The 22141-nt window shown below is 45.5% G+C and overlaps 1 long non-coding RNA gene across 3 annotated transcripts in view; it reads left to right on the top strand.

The window, feature by feature from the left end:
* Positions 1-20736, top strand: part of LOC119035037 (uncharacterized) — a 57897-nt gene extending 37161 nt beyond the window's left edge. For 2 of the 3 annotated variants that reach the window (XR_008391209.1, XR_005079700.2), the window contains exon 4: positions 20268-20736. This is a non-coding gene — a long non-coding RNA (uncharacterized LOC119035037). Of the gene's footprint in view, positions 1-14355; positions 16327-20267 lie in introns of those variants that run through there. The other variant, XR_005079701.2, reaches the window with a different exon arrangement.
* Positions 20737-22141: the final 1405 nt, after the last annotated feature.

Raw genomic sequence — 22141 nt, 5'->3', positions numbered from 1 at the left:
CCCATAGAAAAATAATAATAATGTTATAATCACAACAAGGTCTTAAACTTAAAACATAATTTTTGATCTGTGAAGAGTGATAAAACTAAACACTTCTCTGTTCCCCCCCCTCCTTATTTGTATTCTTTGTTTTTGCATCCCAAACAAAACTCACCCCGCACCACCTTATTCCACACCTTTTCTGGATGTTTCTCACGCCACTTTGAAAGCCTCTATGATGAGACCTAGACACACAGAAGGAGGGCACGGATGAGATTTTCATTCCTTCCTTCCTTTAGAATTCTGCTCCTCCCTCTCAGGTTTATTTTAACTCTAATTCCATTCTTTCCCACATCTCCAGCCCCCTCCCTTATCCTCACCTGCTTCTTCGGAAGAGGAAGCTAGATTCTCAAACGCAGGCCTCCTTACTGTATTTGTTAAAATCTCCAGGTCAAGTGGAGGGCTCACAGCCATCAGCCAAACCACGCCACCCACTTTGTGCCCTGATGTGTGCACGTAAGAAGCGTGCGAAACATTCCACTTCTAATGAAACTGTTCTTCCCATTTTTTACATGGTGAGTCACTCACTGGCCCTGTACAAGCTGGGTTCCACTGAGTGGACACAGTGAAATAGGACTTGGAGAGAAGTGAATTCTTCTCCTGCCATGCCTCCCCAAGGGAGGTAGAGGGATCCTGTTCTCCTCCTTCTATGGGCTAGTCATGTCGAGAGCCTCTCTGAGTTAGTACCTGACTGGTTACAGTAGGAAGGTCCACATTCAGTGCAAACATGAGCAAGCATCCAGGAAAACTTCACCGCTGTGCCCTCATTTTCAGAAGTGAAGTTATATTTTTTGAGGTTCCTGAGTGCCTTAGCCTGGGTTCTCCCTAAAGCAGAGCCTGATGGGATGCTTACCTGTGAGTAGTCTATTTGAGAGTGAAACAGGGAAGGAGGGAGCGCCAATAAAGTGATGAATTACTGAGTCGGCCATCACTAAGCAGGACTTTCTAAGAAGCTTTGTGAAATGCATCTCAGGAACATTCAGGGGTGGGGAAGATGTAATGGGGAAGCATTTATCCTCCTGCTCCCAGCCCCCAGCGGGCAGTGGTTGCCCCATGGGCATCAACGGCTCTGCCCTCACCTGGTCTGTGATGGACCGTGGGTAAGGCCAGGGGTGTGATCCTTGCACAGGCCCATCGCCTACACAATATTGCTCCAACAACCCCTGGTGCCAGTTGGACTTCAGACTTTCTTGCTGAGTAAATGGAAAAGCTATTTGGAGTCTCCTGGGACTTGGATCCAGCCATTGTCTTCCCACAGGCCATCTATAAAGCGCTAGTTACTCTGAGTGAGCAGGCAAAAACGGTGGCTGTGCAGTTTTTACTTGGGAGAGGCCTTGGGGGCAGCCATCTGGTTGGGACTTGGGGTGGTCTTAAAGCTGTGCGTGCGTAGCAGGCATTGTTTGTACTGAGACTGTAGGTTGGTTTTGGGGCAGTTGAAAGATAATGAGGGGCTCTTAGCTCTGGACACAGCCACCAAGGAAGTGCTGCCCAGGTAGCCCCGAGTCTCCCAGGCTGTCCATGCTTGACCTCTTTACAAATGCAGAGTGCTCGGCCGCGCTCCTTCCCTTCCTCATCCACTCTGGCCTGCCCGCTCCCACACCAGGGAGAAGGTGAAGGTGAAGAAGAAATCCTCCCCCAGCATGGGAACCGGAAGTGAGGTCTCTGCTGCCACGGCTTCAGGGAAATACCTTCAACCCCGAAGTCTGGGACGCCCAGGTTCCAGGTGGTGTGACCCACGCACGACAGTGAGGGCTGGCAGTTGCTCCATGTCCTCTGGTGCCAATTGTTCACATGTGTCATCTTACTCAATCAGCCCTTAGACCTGAAGGAAAGGTGACCTCGTTAGTATGTGACGTGTATTCCTTTATGCATGTCTTGGCTTGAAAAGCAGTTGTGAATTACTATGTATGGGTCTGTAATCCTCTGTGATTCTCTTTTAAACCTTGGTTTTGCTCTTGGTGAACATCTTTTCCTCATCAAAAGCTTCAGCTTGAGGAAGAGGACAGAGGAGAATGTGGAAGGGAATCCTCTGGAATCCCCTTGCTTTGTAGCGCTGCTCATGTCTTTCCCTTTCATTCTCCTTCCCTGTCCCTGCTGCCAGTCACAAGGTGTCCCCGTCCTTTAGTCCTCTAAGCCCCACTTCCTCCAGGTTGTCTGTCTACTCATTCCCAGTGGTTACCTTCTTCTCTGAAAACATAGCACTTTTCTGCTCAGCTCACTGGGCCAGTGTCACTTCTGCCTGACGACAGCTCTGGTTTTGTCATTTATCTTTTCAGACACTTCTGCCTTATCTTTATCCCTTTCCCATACCCCCTTCCCACAACTCCCCAGGAGATTGTAAGCTCCTTGAATTTGCTTTAGATTTCTTTGTAACCTCCATAGGCCTAGACAGATATCTTAGACACAGTATGGATCGATAAATACTTCTTAAATCAATAAATGAATAGAAAAAGGGACTTGGACGGAAATTCGGGGAAGGGAACTCTGATGGCCACTGGGTCTTGACTGCGTTTGAGAAATTGGCTGGGCTGGAGCCCTATGGCCAGCACCCCAACCACGAACACTTGGTAGTGGGGCCTGTTGAGTGTGCTTGCTGGCATACCCTTGCTTCCACAGTCATTGATTGAATACCATTCTAATGGCCCTAATGGTAATCATCAACAGTGCCGGCTTCGGGGAGAGTTCAAAGCCTGGCTGTGTGACCTTAGACAAGTGACTTCAGCTCTCAGAGCTTCATTTTCCTCACTTGTGAAATGGGAATAACAACAGCCATGGCCTCTAAGGGTTGTTGTGCATAGAAAATGCATATAAACACCTGACAGGGAGCAAACAGTAAGTGCTCCCAGGAATACAATTTGGTGCCTGTCCTTGGGGAGATTACTAGCCAACAGGGAAATGCATAGACATACAACTGTGTGTTTTAAGGTGGGTGCAGTAGCTGACAAGGAGACACGGATCTGAGTGCAGTTAGTTCACCTGGGAAGTGAGCCTAGGAAGCATGGGGAAGCGAGCGGGGCTGGGAGACAATACATGGCACCTGAATTAGCACGTTACCAGGGTGGGCCGCTGCGGCTCAGTCTTGCCGGTCCACTGGGACATGGCAGAAAGCAAACTCAGGTTGTCTCCCCTGCCCCAAGGGCAAGAAATTTGGGATGTTTTACATCATTCCCTGTCATCCACTGCTCGTGGGCTTCTCCCAAAGGCTTATCTCCCCTGCACTTTTAGCTTGCCCTCCAGCCGGGAGTGAGAGGTGCCTGCTGAAGATACTTCGGGCCCTGGCTGGTGTGGCTCAGTGGATTGAGTGCCAGCCTGCAGTTCCCGGTCAGGGCACAGGCCCTGGCCTGCAGGCCAGGTCCCTGGCTGGTGGCATGCGGCGGCAACCTTGCACGTCAATGTTTCTCTGCCTCTTTTTTTCCTCCCTTCTTTCCCTTTCTCTTAAAATAAATAAATAAAACCTTTTTTTTAAAAAAGGAGAACCTCAGGGTCAGGGTCACAGTCTCTGCTGGACAATGTGCCGGTGGACGGTGGTGGTGGAGGACTATGGGTGGAGCATTGACCATGAAAGCACGAGTTATTCCCGTCACCTGTGAGAGCTGGTGGGGAAAGGTAGGAAACCTCCCAAAGTGGCCCAAGGACATTTAGATAGGGGACAAGTGCCTCTGAAGAGAACTGCTGCCTCGGCAAAAAACTGTTGTGAGGTGGTGGCCGACAGAAGTCAGTGCCTACTATGCCCTTCCCGGACTGAAGGTCACTCTGGGAAGGCAGAGGCCGCTGCCCGAGCTCCAGAGGAGGCTCAGCCCCGCCTTGCCAGGAATCCGTGACCCTGCTGGGTTAGCAGGGCACAGCTGGGCAGGACCGAGCAACCTCACGGATTCAAAAGGGATGTGCTGTTCTGGCACCTCCTCCTGCTTTTTAAACCTGAGATCGCAGAGGAAAGGGGGAAAATGTGCAAAAAGCACAACAAATTTGGGGGAAATGTGTTGTAGCTTTGCCTTTAGATGTTCCTCATTATGCCTATCTTTTCCCTGCCATGATTGTCTGCAGGAACTGTGGTTGAAGGGAAATGGAGTTGTGAGTAGAGCTGGGGAACATTCAAGGAGTGTTTCTTGCCCTGGCTGGTGTAACTCAGTGGATTGGGCGTGAGCCTGCAAACCAGAGGATCATGGTTCGATTCCCAGTCAGGGCACCTCCCTGAGTTGCAGGCCAGTTCCCAGCAGGGGATGCATAAGAGGCAACCATACATTGATGTTTCTCTCCCTCTCTCCTTCCCTTCCCCTCTAAAGATAAATAAATAAAATCTTAAAAAAAGAGAGAAGTGTTTCTTATTCCACAAGGAGTTTTGGTGGCCCCAGTGCAGGCTCGCAGCAGGTGGAGCTCCAAGGCAGAGCCAGACTAGGGGGTGCGAGGCAGGTGACCTAAAAGTGCTTGTGGGACTCCCCCGGATTCGTAGTCCTTGGCACCCGATATGCACCCCCACATCTTACCCCCTGCTGGTCTCCTTCAAACCGTAGTAGCAGTTTCATGTCTGTGGTTTGGATTTTATCTTCAGTGTTGCCTCTATCAGAGTCTGTACTGGGCTGAATAGTGTCCCCCACCCCAAATTTCATCTCCACTGAAAAACTCCGCATGTGACCATATTTAGAGATGGGGTCTTTGCAGATGTAATCAGTTGAAATGGGTGGGCCCTAAACCCAGTGTGACTGGTGCCCACAAAGAGGAGGGGCATTTGGATGCAGAGATGCAGATGTGCGGGAAAGAAAGCCGCGGGAAGGCAGAGGAAGAGATCGGAGTGTCGAAGCTGCAAGCCAAGGATTGCTGACCACCGTTAGTGGCCAGAAAGAGGCGAGGGAGGAGTCTCCCTGGAACCATCAGAGGGTGCACGGCCCTTGCTAGCCCCTGGATTTTTGACTTGTGTGCTCTAGCACTGTGACATAATACCTCTCTGATGCCAGCAGCCACCCAGGGTGTGGCTCTGTGTTACGGCAGCCTCGGGAAACCGGTACTGAGTTCACACTACTGGAGGGCCCGGACGCTGCCTTATCACCTGTGCCCGCCCCGCCACAGTCTTTATAGTTCAAAGCATGTTGGTTGACTCAAGATATTAAAGGGAGCTTTTTGAGAAGTATAGATTACTGGAAGGTATGGCCCTTTACCACCTGGCTGCCGTCACAGCTACAGAAATTAGGGGTTTGGGGCACTGGACAGTTGCCTCTTGGGAGGACTGGGCAGCACTTGAGAGGGAGTCGAGAAGGAGCCAAGAGTGCCTTGCTCTGCTTCCCAATTTTGGCTAGAGCTGGCCTGGTTTCAGGCCCTGTGTCTGATTATGTGGGTTCAGAAAGGCTCAGACACTCCTTCTGGGAGTGGAGCAAATCCTCAGGAATCTGAGGTCTTGACCATGGATTCCTCCAGCTGGCCTCTGGAGGACTTGGTGTCACTAAGGCTGGGGAACGGGGGGCCGTGGTTTGGGGTTGAAGTCAACTTCAGCAAATAGCCCATTGTTCTCACTCACTCATCTGTGAAAGAGGAGCAGAAGTTCACCACCTGGCTCTCAGGAAGTTCCTGGCAGCGCTGTTTACAACGGCGAGATTCTGGAAATGACCCACGTGTTTGACAGTAGGTGACTGGTTAGGATTAGTATGGTTTAGCCAGACGCTGGAATTCTATTCAGCCATTAAAAATGATGTCATGAATGATAGTTTATGAACACGATAAGAGGATATTATATATGGAAATGTATACCTAGATCGGTAACACTTTACATATATGATACATGCATGACACATGTGTACAAGAATTATACACGTATAGCACATAGGCAAAGATCCACACAGAAGTAAGATCAAAGCTTCAACAAGGGTTTTCTCTGGCTGGCGAGATTATGACACTAGAGTTGTTTTCACTTTCAAAAAAATGCTCTTGCAGTATTGTAGACTGAAACATGAGCTGATTTTAAAATGGGCAAAAGACCCAAACAGACACCTCATCAAAGAAGGTATATGGATGGGAAAAAAGTGTATGAAAATACCACATGTCATTCAGAAATGGCAAAGTAAAGCAATGAAATACCACTGCACACCAATTAGAATGGCCAAATCCAAAACCCTGACATAAACCCAAAAGTTGTCGGGGGTCTGGAGCAACATGAACTCTCGTCCAGTGCTGGTGGACGTACAAATGGCACAGCAGCTTTGGAAAACTTTGATAGTTTCTTACAAAATTATACTCTGCCCATCCAATCCAACAACTGCCCCCCTTGACATTTACCTTCATGAGTTAAAAACTTATGTGGGAAAAAAAAACAAACAAAAAAAACTTATGTGGGCACAAAGCCTACACATGGATGTTTCTAGCAGCTTTATTACAAACTTGGAGGTAAACCGAGATGTTCTTGCCAGAAATTGGAAGCCCGGAGATGTCCTTCAGTAGTGAGTGGATAAATAGACCATGGTACATCCAGACAATGGAGTGTTATTCAGAACTAAAAATAAACAAGCTGTTAGCCATGAAAAGACATGGAGGAACCTTAGTGCATATTGCTAAGTGAGTGAAGTCAATCAGAAAAGGCTACAAACTGTATAATTCCAACTCTAGGACATTCTGGAAAAGGCAAAACTGTGGAGAGAGTGAAAAGATCAGTGATCGCTAAGAGTTGTGTGGAGAGGGGAGGGGTGAATAGGGAAAGCTCAGAGGGTTTTCAAGACAGAGAAGTTAATTTGTATGACACTATAATGATGGATACACATCAGCACACATTTGTCAAAACCTGTAGAATGTGGCTGATGATGTGTCAGTGTGGCTTCATCCATCGTAACAAATGCACCTCCCCCGTGGGAGATGTTGATAGTGGGGGAGGCTGGAGGGGTGAGGGAGGGGGTATATGGAAACCCTGCAAGTTCCCCTTTTTCTGTTAACCTAAAACTGCTCTAAAAAATAAGGTTGATTGTTTAAAGTTTCTAAAGTTATTTTCCCTATGCCTTCCATACTCTATTCCACTCTCCCTGTATAATGGTTAAATGTTTAGTACATTTAGTACATAATGTGTGTGTATAAGTAAGATTTTAAAAAAATTTTAAATGTCAAGCCCTGGCTGGTGTAGCTCAGTGGATTGAGCACAGGCCTGCGAACCAGATAATCGCGGTTCGATTCCCAGTCAGGGCACATGCCTGGGTTGCAGACCAGTTCCCTGCAGGCCAATTCCCAGCAGGGGACACATGAAAGACAACCATACATTGATGTTTCTCTTCCTCTCTCCTTCCCTTCCCCTCTAAAGATAAATAAAATCTTAAAAAAAATTTTTTTAAATGTCAGCAAAAGCTATGTATATGCATATAATTATAGCAGTGTCTCCTTATAATAGCGGAAATATTTAAAAGTACGAGATTTGTCCAGAACTTACCCAGCCATGTCATATGAAAAATAGAGACATTCACTGAAGATACAAGAAACATTATACACAGGACAATGATGCCTCAGTCCCCTTCAAGGTAGGCACCTTTGGGCCTCACACAGTTTTCCCAATCACCATCAGATGCCCCCTTGTATTTTCCTGAATCTCACTGATGGTCTGAAATCTCTTCCCTTTCAAAGATGATTTTAGTTTTGGGAAAAGCCAGAGGTCACACGGCACCAAATCTGGGCTATAGGGGGACTGAATCACCTGGGGGATTTAATGTTTTGCAAAAAAACTCTGCATGAGATGTGCTGCATGAGTGGGCGCGTTGTCGTGATGAAGCTGCCAGTCACCAGGTGCCCACAGCTGCAGCCTTCTGAGTCATCCAAAGAGTTTCCGTGGAAGAGTGTTCAAGCTTAATGCAAAATTCGATGCAGATTCGTTGCTCTACTCAGTCATTTTGAATGTGACGGCCACACAGTACACATGCTCACTCCACAGCATCTACGGCCCCCCCTGACTAGTACAGTGAAGTCATCTTTGCTCACACATGCACATTCCAGTCCACTCTCCTCGGCTGCCAGGTTACATTGAGGTAGTGCAAACCGTTCTTGTTATATTAATAATGGCTGGACTATTTCTGGGAAGACCTTCATATACAGTTGTTCAAAATAAGAAATAGTTAGAATAAACTATGATATATTGGTAACTGAGAACTGGACTCCAGGGTAGTTAGAGTAGTAGTAGTTTATAGAGTCAGACAAAACTGGGTTTGATATCCCATCTTGCTATTCAAAGAATTAGTGAGAATCACTTTGAATACTTCTTGCCAGTTCCTTCTTGCCTGCAAAGTTTCTTTTGAGAGATCAACTGATAGTCTTATGGAAACACCTTTGTAGGTAACTCTCTGCTTTTGTCTTGCTGCTTTTAAGATTTTCTCTTTATCTTTAACCTTTGGTATTGTAATTATGTTGTGTCTTGGTGTGTTTCTCTTTGGGTCCAACTTGTTTGCAACTCTCTGTGCTTCCTGGGTTTGTATGTCTATTTCCTTCACCAAATTAGGGAAGTTTTCTTTCATTATTATTTTTTCTTTTTTTAAAAAGATTTTATTCATTTATTTTTAGAGGTGAAGGGAGGGAGAGAGGGTGAGAAATATCAATGGATGGTTGCCTCTGGTGAATTCCCTGCTGGGAACTGGCCTGCAACCCAGGCATGTGCCCCGACTGGGAACCGAACCGTGATCATTTGGTTCGCAGGCCCCCGCTCAATCCACTGAGCTATGTCAGACAGGTCTTCCATTATTTTTTCAAATAAATTTTCAATTTCTTGCTCTTCCTCTTCTCTTTTTTCTTAGCACTCACCCCATTTCTCGTCACTTCACCCATTTCCTGTGTGTGACTGGTGCCCTTGCAGCAGTTGCCTTGGTGGTAAATCCCAGAGGGGTTGGTTTTGCGTACATTCTAAGCCTGTGTAGGCCCTTTTTCCCAGTCTTATGAAAATCCGGCAGTTTTTTCCACTGCCCCAACCCCCACTGGTTTTTATAGACAGCAGTTATGGGGATTTACCTTCCTGGCGCGGGAACCCTGGGGTATGTGGTCTGGCTTGGGGCTGGGATCTCTGGCTCCCGAGTTTATCCCTCCCAGTTTTACCCGCCACCTGCGAATGTGGGACTGTCCATCCTGCTGCCTCCCCTCCACCCCTCTGCACCCGCCTGCGCCTTTGCTCCTCCTGCTGTCTGGATGAATGTGGCCTCTGTAAATCCTTGGTTGTCGAACTTTCCTACAGCTCAGTTTTCTGGTGGTTCTGGGTGCTGTTTGTTTGGGGATCTAGTTGTAATTCTTCCTGTGACTGTGAGAAGAGGTGAAGAGTGTCTACCTCCGCCTCCCTCTTCCTGTGCACTGTCTTCCGTAAGGTGTCTGCTTAGGGCTTTTGCTCATTTTACATCAGTTTATTTTCTTCTTATTAAGCTATAAGGATTCTTTGTATATTTTGGGAAATAGTCCTTCATTAAATGTCTTTTGCATGTATTTTCTCCCAGACTGTGGCTTGTTTTCTCACTTTCTTGATAGTTTTTATTTTTTACTTTACATATATCAGCACTATGCCCTCAAAGGGCATGCAGTGCTTTGTGTGATTAAAATAATTATTTTAAACATTGTCTTCCAATGTAATCAGAAGCATACAAATAAACTAGGATCTACCAGCAATACAACTGCTGCTAGACAGATTCCTAGGCAAGAATGGAAGATTTCCCCTAACCGGAAACCCGCGTTCTGCCCTGGAAAGAGGAGAGGGCGGTAAGTGTGGCGAATAGCTCCCATTGGAGGTAGCAGACTTTTTAATGGCATGTGTGTGGCTATGACTGGGTCAAGTACTCCAGCGTTTAGTGCCTATTCATACCTTGGTATGTCCAGTTGGGGCTTGGATACATAGGAGAGTCTCTGCCTCCCTGAAAAAAAAATGCTGGTGAATCGAATTCCCTTTGGCTGAAAGAAAAAAATGAAGGCAGTTGTCTCAGCCCAAGAGAGCAAGGGGAAAGGCTAAAGGGGAGACAGCATCCTGGAGGCCAGGAAAAGCCACTTGGCAGAGGATAGACCCCTGTGGCTGATGGGCTTCTGTGGCTCTTACGGGAGGAGGCTCCACATTTGTGGGCAAAGGCCTGGGGTACCAGACCATAAGCTGATTGTGTAACATGAAAAAGTGGCGAAGCTTTTTTTAGCCACAGTTTTCTTATTTTGGGAAAATGCAGATGATAATAATAGTAACTATTTCAGAGGGTTGCTATGAGAATTAAATGATGTTTCACTTTCAAAGTGCTTTGTAAAGAACCAAGTGCTTGTTCTAACATACTATCCAAGCATTCCTGGGTTATCTAGACACATTGCGATTGAATGCCTACTGTGTGCTGCGCACTGGGCATACAAGGAACAAGGATGCTTTGTGCTTATCCTCAGAACCTGTCAGGCAATATAACAAGTCAGGTATGTAAAAGAACCAGCCTGTGGCTGTTGCTCCGGAACTTATACCAGATAATTTGCCACTTAACAATATAGCGTCATCTGTGTTGTTCATTGTTACAAGAATGTTCTCATCTTCCGAAGTAGACTGCAGACTCTTTGATGGTAGGACAGGTTCTTTTACCTTGCACTGCAGCTTCTATAGTGTTAAGTAAATCATATCTATTACTGTATATGGAGGGCTGTCTCTGGTGATGAGGTCTTTTAGATACGTACTTAGGCATCTCTTATGTGATATTTAAAACAACCCTAGGAGGTAGGCAATACCAACATGTGAATTTTACAACGAGGGAACTGAGGTACAGAGCAGTGAAGCGGCTCCCAGGAGCCCTCTCAGCTGGTGAGTGGCAGGGTCAGAACGTGAGCCTTGGTCTGCGTGGCTTCACAGCTCATCTCAGGAGTGATGCTGGGAGCTCAGGAGATTTGTCAACTGATTGCTATGCTCATCTTCAGGTCCAAAGTAGAGAACAATTTGGTGATGAGCTTAAGAGAAGGCATGAGGTGAAGTATGAGGCAGCTCCAAAAAGTGAAGGGGGCCTCTGGGCTCTTGTCACATCCCTGGGGCATGTGCCTGTATTCGGGGACCACCTGTAATCTCCTGGCCCTGCACTGTGAGAGCTGAGAGTATTTTCCAGCTCTCGTGTAGCAGTGGCCAGGCAAAGATTCCTGTGGGTTCCACGCACAGGACATGGTGGGCGAAATTGATGGATCGGGGGAGGGTGTGCACAAGGAGCTTTGAATCGAAAGTATCAGGTCTTCCTTGTTTTTGTGCTTCCGATTGAGTGTCACGAGTTCCATCAGTCAGAACCCAGCGGGAAACAGGCTGTGCTGGGACAGGGATGTCCAAAGAGGGTGTAGTAAAGGGGCTATTTCCCGACTAAAAAGTCAGGAGAAGCAACTTTGGGTGGTGAAGCACAGTAGGCCTACAGTAGGGAGAGATGCTACCACCTCTGGGCCTGGGGCAGCAAGGGGCAACCGCAGACGCAGGATGGCCCAGGGACCTTTGCCTGTAAGCCAGGCCCCTCGACAGGAGCTGTGGCCTTGGGTGGAGGAACACAGCTACTGCCACCCTGCAGCTTGGCAGGAAGTGAACCAGAGGATTAACACCCCAACTCCTCTCTCTTGGACCCTCCGACTTCCTGCCTCTCACATAGGTTTCACCCAACCAGATGCCAGAGAGCAGGACAGCCAGCTCATGCTATGAGCTGAGAAAGATGGGTCTGGAGGGGCACATGGAGCGTACCCAGTGCCTTTGTCCAAGAGTACTTAGAAGCTGCTCCAAAAACAACCAAGAGGCTACCAGTAGAGAAGTATCTAAATAAACCGCAACGTCCACACTAAGGAACACAATGCAGCAGCTGCAAAGATAGGCTCGACCAATAAGCACTGACGTAGGTGGATCGCCGAGACATTGAATGGGGAAGCAAATTGCAAAAAGATGCCTAGTACAGGATGGTGTGTTTACCATGTGTGAGACTGCACACACACACTTTACCATAAGTCTATTATGTATGTTGTGCATATGTACAGTACATGTATGCATGTACAATCTGGAATGATAATAGTGGGGGCTCAAGACTGGGGCGATAGTCAAAGAGGACTTAGGCATGGTGGGCACATTAGTTCCCTAACAGCAGCCATTCCCTACCTTCCCCTCATTCTTTCTTACTAAGAGTTGAAATTTTGTCCTGGTATCGAAGGAGAGCTGTGCTTAGGAAAAGTGTCAGATCATAACCGATGTAACCGATGTAACTGATATGTCGGGTCATAACTGATGTAAGCTGAGTACACTGACACCGTCCCTCTGCCTGTGATTTGTCCAGGGGCAGCCATGCGACCTAGTCTGTTGGTGATGTCTAGAAAGTTTTTTATTTGCCCTCTAATAACAAAGAGGATAGTGGAAAAGGAGTTCTGCCTCTTCCTTTCCTTTCTGTCTTGGGGTGATGTTTCAAAATGTGATGCTTGGAGCTATGGCAACCATTTTATGACGATGAGGGAAAGGCCGGGAAACTGTAGAGACACCACTCCAGCACCTTGAAATCTTGCTATTTGAAAGGAGAAGCCATTCTTCTTCAAACCTCTTGTTGTCTGAGATAATGAAGTGCCCTTATTGCTTAAACCACTGTTCACCTAGGCGCTCTCTACCCTCTGGTCCTTATTGGCTGCTGTCTCAGGGTTGGCTGCTGAGCTGCTTGATTGATGACTCAGGTGGATGCGACTTATGAATTTGCCCTCTATACCTCCTGGGGCTGCTGCATCCCTCCCACCCCCGCACCTCCTCAGGCTAGGGGACCCACTACCCACTAACTGGGGTTGCCCTTCCCACAGCACTCTTCATCATTTGGTAACGAAGGAAGTTTGGGGAGAATGGGGAGGTGTGTGCAGAGTGGGAGAGGCATGAGGGTCCAGGCCTAAAGCCAAGAGTAAGATTTGTTCTGCCCCTGAGCCTGGTGTTATATATATTATTGAACATAAAGAGGCTCTTTATAGGTTTATCCAGGCAAGTCTTGCAGCTCCTGTGAGTATGCTTTTATTTTACTTTTTAAAAAGATTGTATCTATCTTTAGAGGGGAAGGGAAGGAGAGAGAGAGAGAATATCAATGTACGGTTGCCTCTGGTGAGTCCCCTTTCTGGGAAGTGACCTGCATCAAACCGCAATCGTTTGGCTCACAGTCCTGTGCTCAATCCACTGAGCTATACCAGCCAGGGCTGGAGGACGCTTTATTTTTAGTTTTTTTTTTTAAAGATTTTATTTATTTATCTTTAGAGGGGAAGGGAAGGAGAGAGGGAGAGAAACATCAATGTACGGTTGCCTTTCATGCATCCCCTGCTGGGAAGTGGCCTTCAGGGAACTGGCCTGCAACCCAGGCATGTGCCCTGACTGGGAATGGAACCGCGATTGTCTGGTTTGCAGGCCCGTGCTCAATCCACTGAGCTACACCAGCCAGGGCCTGAGGACGCTTTTAAATCGCTAGTGTTCACTGCCTCTGTTGGAGGACCTCTACAGTGGATTCGATCTCCACCGTGACGGGGGCTTGTGATAATATCCTCAAGGGGAGAGTGAATGGTTTGGGCAGGTTTATATTTGCATAAGGTCACCCTAGAGGCGAAAGACTGTTGGGAGGCCCCTGTCATAGGCTGAGGGGGAACAGCTGAGATTTTAGCTGAGGCCCAGGATGGGGGTTCAGTGGAGGGAACAGGTGTCAGTTCCCACCTTCCCTTCACCGTGGGTGAAGCTTTACACGTGGTGGCAAAGCAGGTTTGCTGCATCCTGCAAAGCCACGGTGTGGATCTTCAGGAGGCTGTTTCTGAGGGTGTTTTAGGGAGCTCTCTCTAACAGGGTTTCCTGTGTGGCATCTGGCAGTCAGTCCCCTGTTAATCATTCTGTACAGCACGTCTGGGCGGGGGATGGGAGAGCAGGACTTCTGTCCTTCCTTCGCCACTGTGAGCCCTGCACCCCCACTGTGAGTGGTAGGGTCCTCCTTCCGCCTGCCCTCTTTCGGTTCACACTTCCTCTCCAACTGTACAGAGGGCTGCATTCAGGATTTCGGGAAGGGATACCTGTAGTTAGACTCGGGGGGAGGGAGGAGGAAAAGCAAACTTTTGCCTCAGATACCGGGCTGCTTTATTATGCATGCTTCCCTCTTTCTCACTGCTTTTTGAGAAGACTGAAAATAAGCCCCTTTGTAATACTGAGTTGTAATTCACACTTCCCTGACAAGTCACTCAAATTGTAGCCACAGCCCCTTAAAAACGGATTTGACACCAGCCTTTTTCAGCAGGCGCTTTCTAATTTGAAATGTTCCAACGCAGTTGCTCCTTCTAAACTAGCTGAGGGGCCGAGGTGGGAATCCGGGAACCTCGGGCCAGAACTCTGCCACTGATTCAGCATCTCCACCCCCAATTCAGGCTTTTGAAACTGCTGGTCCTCGAGTCATGTTGTGGAATCATCGAAAACCTCACCTGCAAGGGATCATGGACCTCAAGACCCTCATTCTTTAGGTCAGAGAAGTAACCCTCCTGCTTAACGACATGACCGGAGCCATTAGTGAAGGAACCGGGAATATAACTCTGCAAACTGGACTCCCAACCCTCTCCCATTAAGCCAGCCTATATCAATTTCTTGGATTTTCTTTCATTTGCGTTTTTGTTATGGGAAAACTTAAACACACACAAAAGTAGAGCGAGTAATATAAGGAATACCAATGTACCCATCACTCCATTGCCACACCCATCCGCGTTCTGACAGTCTTGTTTTATCTCTTCCCCCACCTGGCCCCTTTGCAGCCATACAGACTTCACACCATTTTATCTGTTACTACGGTAATATGTTTCTCTAACAGAAAGCTTTTAAAAAGAATGTAACCACAGTACCATTATCCCACTCACATAATTAACAATGTTTCTTAGTATCATAATACATAGCCCATACTCAATTTTCTCCAATTGTGTGGAAAAAGTCTTTTTGTAGCTTGTTTACATCAGCATTTCAAGCAAGATCCACACGTTGCATTTGTTGATTTTCTTTTTTTAAAAGGGCTTTTAAATGATAAGAGTCCCTCCTCCCATTCATCTCCCATGCCATATGTTTGTGGGAAAATCTGGGTCATCTGTCCTTTAGAATTTCCCATATTCTGGATTTAGCTGATTGTGTCCTGCTGGTATCTTTTAACATTTCTGCATCCCATTTCCTGTAAATTGATACTTAGCTGTAGAGCAGTGGTTTACAGCTGGGGAAATTCATGCCCCGCTCCCACCCCCACCCAGTCCCTCTCAGGGCTTGATCATATGTGGCGACTTTTTCTTTTTTAAATTCTTACGAGAGAGAAACATTGATGTTAGAAACATCAGCTGATTGCACCCCGTGCCCCCACCTCTGGGAACCCGTGCTCTCTCTGACCAAGGATCGAACCCGTAATGTTCTGGGGCACCAGGTGATGCTCCAACCAACCGCGCCGCCTGGCCAGGCTTCGAGACATTTTTAATGGCCACAACTAGGTGACCATTAAAACTTAAAATTTAAAGCGTTACATAATTCTCCTAGACTTGTTGATCTAGCAGTTCCCTTGTTCCTCCCATTTTTTGTTCTTAAGAGGCAACCATTTTCAGCTTTTCAGCTGGTTCTTTTAATATTTATCTTTGTATATCCTAACAATGGGCTTAAATTGCTACTTTTCAGCAATTAAGTTTTGGGCATTTTCTAATGACTTCTCTTTCCAGAATGTGACAATCTCTCTATTTTTCCAATAATGGCCCCCAGCCCCCTGCTCAAACACTTTTTCTATCCCTTTATGTTCTCAGAATAAATGCTAATTTTCGTTGTCTGCTCATGTTTAAGAGTAGGACATTAAAAAGCCCTTTAGAAGCTCTGACCTCGCCGGCAGGGCTTGCTGACTGCAGCGTCCCTGCGGGGTTCCATCTGGCTACGCTCTTCCTTTAGGGACCCCCCAGCGTCCGAGTGTTTAAGTCTTCCTCCTCAGTCGGATAAAACTGCAGCGGAGTTTTCCAGTGTTATGCCTGGAGGGTTAGGGGTCCGGGAGCCCAGTGGGGCTGGAAGGCTTTGAGTCTGAGCATTGAGTATGTGGACTTTCCTTTTTTGTTATAATTCTCCTGGCGTCAACTGTGCCTGCTCTCCTCCAGCCACAGACCCTCTGTGGCTCCCTCCAGAGAATAAGCCCATCTCATGGCAGGAATATGAGAGGACAGTTGCCCAGTTGTACAGAGTTGGGAAAGGAACCTATGGATCTAACCGTTATTTTTGAAACAGCTTTCGTTAGGTACAATTGACATAAAATAAGCAGCCTGTTTACAATGTCCAATTGGTAAGTTTTGACGGATGTACATATCTGCAACATCAGCACCAGCACAGGCAAGAGAGTGGGCGTGTTAACGGCCCCCTGGAGTTTCCTCTTTGTTGGGAACCTTACACCTGGCTTACTAAAACTCTTCTTCTAACCTAATCTCCCCTCCAGTTGTTTCCATTTCCTCTCACCCCCAGGCAACTGGTGACTTGCTGTCTGTCAGCATAGATGAGGTTGCATTTTCTAAAATTGTATACAAATAGAATCATACACTACATACTCTTTTTTTAGGGGGAGAAGCCCTGGGTTTTTTCCACTTCGTATAGTTATTTTGAGATTCACCAGTGTTGCTGAGTGTATGAATAGTGCCTACCTTTTTATTGCTAAGTAGTATGCATTGTAGTGATACACCACATTTTTTAAATTCATTCATTTGTTAATGGGCATTTGGGTTGTTTCCAGTTTTTGGTTATTACAGATAAAGCTGTTATGAACATTTGTGTGCAGTCGTTGTATGGATAAAGCTCTTCATGTTTGGGGGTGACACCTAGGAGTGGAATGGCTGGGCCATGTGGGGGGGTTTGTTTTAACTTAATGGAACTACCACGCCATTTATCTAAGTGGCTGCACCATGTTACATTCCGACCAACGGTGGCTGGGAAAAATTCCATCTACTCAGTGTCCTTGCCAACACATGCTTTGGTTAGTAATTTAAATTTTGGACCTTCTAGTAAGTGTTGGTTGGCATCTCACGGTGGCTGTATTGTACATTGCGTGTCTTCACGGCTAACGGTGTTGAGCATCTTCGTGTGCCCATAGTTCTCTGTGTACCTTCTCTGGTCAATCGTATGCTCATGTCTCTTACCCACTTACAATTTTTGATTCTTTTGTTTTCTTATTGAGTTTTAAGATTTCTTTACAAATTTTGAATGTGGATCCTTTATCAAATATGTGACTTGTCTATATTTACTCCCAACAAGTTTGTGGCTTGTCTTTTCATTCTCTTAGCAATGTCATTCAAAGGGCAAAGCTTCTTAATTTTGATGAAGTCCAACTTGTGAATTTTTTTTATGAATTGTGCTTTTGGTGTAGTATATAAGAAATCTTTGCTTGACCCAAGGCCTCAAAGATTTTCCACTGTTTTCATCTAGAAGATTTATATGTTTAGGTTTAGTTTTCAGTCTGTGATCCATTTTGAGTTAAATTTCTCTATACGGTGTGAGGTATGGGTCAAAGGTCTGTATTTTGTATATGGATATACACCATTTGTCAAAAAGACTGTGCTTGCTCTCATCAAATTGTTTTGCATTTTTTGCAAGCACTTACTTTTGTATTTTCTATTCTATTTCATTGTTCTACTTGTCTATCTTGAATTCAGTACTACACTATCTTTATTATTGTAGTTTTATACTAAGTCTTGAAGTTAGGTGGTGTGAGGCCTCCACATTTCAAAGTAGAATTGGCTATTCTAGATCTTTCGCATCGCCAAATGAATTATAGAATCAGCCTGTCCAAAAAAAAACCCTACATTTATATTGTTAATGTAAAATTAACAATGTGATATAAAAATACATTATATATAATGTAAAAGGCCTAAGGGTATTTTGACTGAAATTGTATTTAGTGATCATATTGGGGAAAATTTATATCTTAGCAATACTGAGTATCCCGACACAAGAGTACAGTATATCTATTTATTTAAGTATTCCTTCACTTCTTTCCATGCTATTTTATAATAGCATGGTTGACTCATACCTCATACCATATAGAGAAATTTAACTCAAAATGGATCACAGACTGAAAACTAAACCTAAACTTATAAATCTTCTAGATGAAAACAGTGGAAAATCTTTGAGGCCTTGGGTCAAGCAAATATTTCTTATATACTATTTTATTTTACAGAACTTGGACATCTTTTGTGAGATTTATCCCTAAGTATTTCATATCTTTGAATGGTATTATATTTTATTATTATTTTAAAAATGTATTAATTTTAAAGTGTGGGAGAGACAGACAGACACTGATTTGTTGTTTCCATTACTTATGCAGTTGTTGGTTCTTCCTGTACGTGCCCTGACTAGGGATCGAACTCATAACATTGGTTTATTGGGACGACAGTCTAACCGACTGAGCTACCCAGCCAGAGCAAACAAACATTTGGAATTTTTAAGATATATTTTTCTTATTGGCTTGTAATTTAATTTCCTTTTGGTCTCAGAACATACTTTGTATGACTTGAGTCCTTTTAAATTTACTGAGACTTATTTTATGGTCCAGAATATGAACTGTTTTGGTAAATTAATACTTGTTGAATAAAAAGATGTACTTAACTGTTTTCTATAATGTTAGCATGCTTTCTTTATAAGTTAGCATAGGTTTAACTACATACAATAGAAAGTCTCTCAAAACAATGGCTCAAACATAGTAAACGTTTAGCTCCCGCGTGAAGGACGTCTGGAGCTGGATGGACCTTCAGGATGCCAGCAGTATCTCCCTGTCCTGATTTCTGGTTTGCCATCCACACTGCATGACCGCTTACGGTACTGGAGCGCTACTCATAGACTTGAATTCAGGATGGAAGACTGTAGGATGGGCCCACGGCAGAAAGATGTCCTGGAAGTTCCACCCAAGTTTGCTTAGATCTCCCAGTTTGAAACCAGATATGTGGCTACACTTAGTTCCAAGACAGACTAGGAAAGGGAAGCTGGATGTATTGTTTCCTTGGATAAATCTGGGTTTTATTAAAGAAGTAGGATGAAATGGGTGTTTGGTAGACATCTAACGCTGTCTGTCAGAATTAAAAAGGGCTACTTGATGGAAGTGTTTCCTGTAGTTTTGATATGCCCAATAACCAGAACAAAAACACGAAGGCCTTTAAAGATACTTATCAGCAGAGAGGCAAACAGAAAACATACTGGTTTGGTTCTGATAATATTCTAATGTCCTGGTTCAATTGCTTTAGAAAACATTGCTTCAGTTATAGTTCATAGCAGTTCAATAGGATTTCATTGGCTTGCATAGAAATCGCTTTGGGAAAGTCCACAATTTAAAAACGTTTGGTTTCATTTTAGTTCTGGGCTTCACAAATTAGTGTGATCCTTTCCAATGTTTGGTTCGCCACTCGGCCAACTCCAGTTCCTGGTTATGATGTGTCCACACTAGGAATTTTGCATCTTTCACTTAGAGTAGCAGACAAAGACCAAAGAACTGATTTCCCTTTAGTCAGACGTTTATTAACCCTGCTTTTCATATGTCGGAACTAATAATCCTAATGGTATGAATGATTCTAAATCTATCTCTGTGACTTGGCATGGCTAAAGGTCTCATTTATGACAGATATGCCAAAATCAACCCATACGTCTGTTTCATTCTTGTTCTATAATATAAATGCACCCACTTAAAACTTCTTTTTTCTTACTCATTTTTTGCATTTCCATGGTTTTGAGATTCCTTTTACCAAGTTAATTCTAGAACACTACTCTGGATTTATTTGTATGGTGTCTCAGAAAATTAGATATTGCAATGTCAATTTTTTAATGGGGACTAGGGAGTATTATAAACTTCGTGTGTTGGGAGCGACGGCCGTTCCTGTTAAAGGAAATGCAGCTGACCGGGCCCCGGGAGGAACTGTGCTCCACATGGCTACGCAGCTGATACAGTATTTCAGTGAGAAACTGGAGATCTGCGTTCATACGAAGATTCCTGAGTTTTACGTATCATTCGCTAATTTAAAAAATGAAAATCAATGAGTGGGTCACTGTGTGCAGGCAAAACAATCCGTGTCGATAGGTCGGATTCCTGGGCTGCCGGTTTCAGGGTCTGATTTAAATGCTCCACACTTCGCCACGTCCTTCCTGTTCTCTTCCATGCTTTGCTGGATTCGCACTTTCTCTGTTGAATAAAAATGTTGATGACGTGTTTGAAAGTGGCTTCCTGCTTTCATTGGTGTCATATTATTGCCTGTGAATCAAAATATTTTGCCTAAGATTCAACATATATATATTTCTTTTCATTGTCTAGGGAAAAATAATTCAACAAGAAGATGATGATAATGAGGCAAGAGACTGGATTCTCTGGGTATGAACACATGCTTCTTGCAGCCATTCGCCATCCTGCTGAAATTCATCTGGTCACTTTGCACATATGACCACTGGTCAGAAAGTTAAAAAGGCAAGAGGACGTAAACGATGCGTTACAACCCATCCCACATAACCAGTCAAGTAGCAGGTCTGCGTGTGTACGTGCTCCTTATTTAATTTCCAGGTTCATTCAGTGAGTGTCAACTGTGCGTTAGGCCTGTGGGAGGATGGTGCGTGGTGTGTAGAGCAGCAGCGTACCTTTCGCTTGTCTTTACTTACTGATGGTTAAGGGAATGAAGAAGAATGACAGGGAAGCAGCCTTTGTCCTCTGGTTATAAACTGTGAGGATGTGAGCCTGGAAGCTGCCAGCAGACGTTGTTTCTTTCTTCGCCAGGAGGAAGCTGCTCGGAGAGCGTAAGGTAAGGTGCGTATTTCCCCCCTGGATACAGAACAACTCCCCGACTCGTCTCCCTGCTTCTCACTGTTGTTCACTGACATCTGCTTCTAACACAAGAATTGGAGTGATCTTGAAAAACGAAAGCCAGATGTCACTCCTTTGCTTGAACCCCCGTTGTATGTCCATGTTTCACATAGAGTAAAAAGTGAGGTGTTGCCCTGGCTGGTGTAGCTCAGTGGATTGAGTGCCGGCCTGCAAACCAAAGGGTCGTTGGTTCGATTCCCAGTGTAGGGCACATGCCTGGGGTGAGGGCCAGGTCCTCGGTTGGGAGTGTGCTAAAGCAACTACACATTGATGTTTCTCTCTGTCTCTTTCTCCCTCTCTTCCCTCTCTCTAAAAATAAATAAATAAAATTAAAAAAAAAACAAGTGAAGTCCTTCCCATGGCTTACGGCCGCCCTTCACCTGGCCCTGTCTGCCTCTCTGCCCTCATCCCCCGCAGTAATCCACCTCACTCCCTCTCACCCGCCGCTCCTCCAAAATGCCCGGCAGGACCTCTGCCGGGGCTATTCCCTGCCCCCAGGAAACTTCCCATGGATTTTTCTTTTTTTCTCTCTCTTTTTTGATAGATTTTTCAAGTCTAATGCTCTCTACTCCTCCAAATGCTCAACTCTCACCTTCTCACTGAGGTCTGGATTCGCCCTCTGTGGAGCCAGGCCATCACTTCTTCTTCTTGCCTTTGATCTTGGCCCTGAGCGACTCCAATTCTGTGACCACTAGGGCTGGGCTTGTAGAAGAAAGGACTTAGAGAGTGACTGGGAAGGGTGGGGGAGTAAGCGTCCTTGAAATGGCTAACTCGGTGACTTAGAGGAGCCTTGTCTCTGTGGGCTAATATGACTAATTTTAGGCTGTTAATTGGCCTCTGGCAATTATTTTTCACTACAGAAATTCCCCAGTTTTATTTACAGAGTGACTTAGCCTTTTCACAGACCACATCACCTCCTTATTTTTGGATCTGTTTTTAAAAACCACCAGCCCCCAAAGCCTCCCAAAAAGCTGTGTTGGAAGTTGAGGCATAGCCGGGGCTGAGTATCTACACCTTCAGAGACAGCAGGGTCTGGAGGCCAGAAGCTATCATCCATTCTTCTCCCCTCCCCTCCCCTCCCCTCCTCCTTCCTCCCCTCCCCCCTCCCCTCCCCTCCCCTCCCTCCCCTCCCCTCCCCTCCTCTCCCCTTTTCTTCCTTCTTTCCTTCCTTCCTTCCTTCTTTCCTTCCTTCCTTCTTTCCTTTCTCCCTCCCTCCCTTTCCCTTCCTTTCTGTTTAAAACCCCTCTATTCTTAATTTTCTTGGCCTATAGTCATTAACAGTTACTAAACATCTATTAGAAGTAAAACATTTTATGAAGAGATAAAGGAAGAGA

Source organism: Artibeus jamaicensis, unplaced genomic scaffold (assembly GCF_021234435.1).
Source record: "Artibeus jamaicensis isolate MK-2021 breed Jamaican fruit bat unplaced genomic scaffold, CSHL_Jam_final contig_3174, whole genome shotgun sequence".
Lineage (NCBI taxonomy): Eukaryota > Metazoa > Chordata > Mammalia > Chiroptera > Phyllostomidae > Artibeus > Artibeus jamaicensis.
The sequence above is the reverse complement of the archived record's forward strand: the minus strand, read 5'-3'. Positions and strand labels throughout refer to the sequence as shown.